Source organism: Microcebus murinus, chromosome 7 (assembly GCF_040939455.1).
Source record: "Microcebus murinus isolate Inina chromosome 7, M.murinus_Inina_mat1.0, whole genome shotgun sequence".
NCBI classification, from domain to species: Eukaryota; Metazoa; Chordata; class Mammalia; order Primates; family Cheirogaleidae; genus Microcebus; species Microcebus murinus.
The window spans coordinates 39260608-39261895 of NC_134110.1; the positions used below are offsets into that span (position 1 = coordinate 39260608).

At 32.1% G+C, this 1288-nt stretch overlaps 1 non-coding gene across 1 annotated transcript; it reads right to left on the reverse strand.

The window, feature by feature from the left end:
* Positions 1 to 528: 528 nt before the first annotated feature.
* On the reverse strand, positions 529 to 629 carry LOC142872250 (small nucleolar RNA U13). The gene has a single exon (XR_012920463.1). It is a non-coding gene; the product is annotated as a small nucleolar RNA U13 (small nucleolar RNA).
* Between the last annotated feature and the right edge of the window lie 659 nt (positions 630 to 1288).

Below are 1288 nucleotides of genomic sequence, written 5' to 3' on the forward strand. Positions count from 1 at the left end.
TGCCAAACCCAAGGCCATGAAGGTTTTCTCTTGTGTCTTCTTCTATAAGTTTTATAGTTTTAGGTTTTATATTTAGGTTTATAATCTGTTTTAAGGTCATCTTTTGTATATGATATGAGGTATGGACCCAAGTTCTTTTTTTCTTTTACATATCGAGGTACATTTGTTCTAGCATCATTTGTTGAAAGAGCTATTCTTTTCTCACTGCATCACCTTTACACCTTTGTCAAAATTAGTTGTCTATATATGTGTGAAGTTTCTATCCTGTTCCATTGATCCATTTATCCATTTTTATATAAATTCCATACTGTTTTGATTCTGTAGCATGAAAATAATTCTCTATATCAGATAATATTAGCTCTCGAACTTTGTTCTGCTTTTAGGAAGTTGTTTTGGCTATCCTAGGTCATTTGCATTTTCATATGAATTTTAGTATCAGTTTGTCAATTTATACAAAAACGCTTACTGGGATTTGAATTGGGTTGCATGGGCAAATTATTGTCTTAACAATATTGAGTCTTTTTTTAATGTCAAAAAGGTAATGTGCTGGAGTTGTAACAAGGTGAGAGGGAGGCACATCTTACATATGAGCATGAAAACTCAATCATGCTTATGAGCTACAAAAGGATCAATAATATTGATCCATGAACATGGTATCTCTTTCCATTTATTTAGATCTTCTTTAATTTCTCTCAGCAATATTTTGTAGTTTTCAGTGTACAGATTGTACACTTCTGTTGTTTTATTTATCTCTGTGTATTTCCTACTTTCGGTGCTATTGTAAATGGGATTACTTTCACAAAATTTCAGTTTCTCTGAATATTTTAATATTTTCTGCTTATACCAGTTTTAAGCAATTTGATTAAACATACCTAGATGTAGTTTTCTCCATGTTTCTTGAGCTTGGGCTTTGTTGAACTTAATAGACCTGTGAGTTTATAGTTTTTATCAACTTTGGGACAATTTCATTCACAATTCCTTCAAACAATTTTTTTGTCCCCTTTTCTTTTTTCTTGGGGGATTCCAATTATATGTATACTTTACTAGATGAAGTCGTTCAACAGCTCTTTGATGTTGTGTTAATCTTCTCTCTTGCTACATTTCATTTTGGATAGCTTCTATTGCTGTGCCTTCAAGTTTATCAACCTCTTCTTTAATAGCTCATCTGCTGTTAATCCTATCCACTGTATTTTTTATCTCAGACATTGTAATTTTTATCTCCAGAAGCTTGATTGTGTCGTTTTCACCTTCCATGTCTGTACTTATTGTTTGGAATCTACGAGATGCA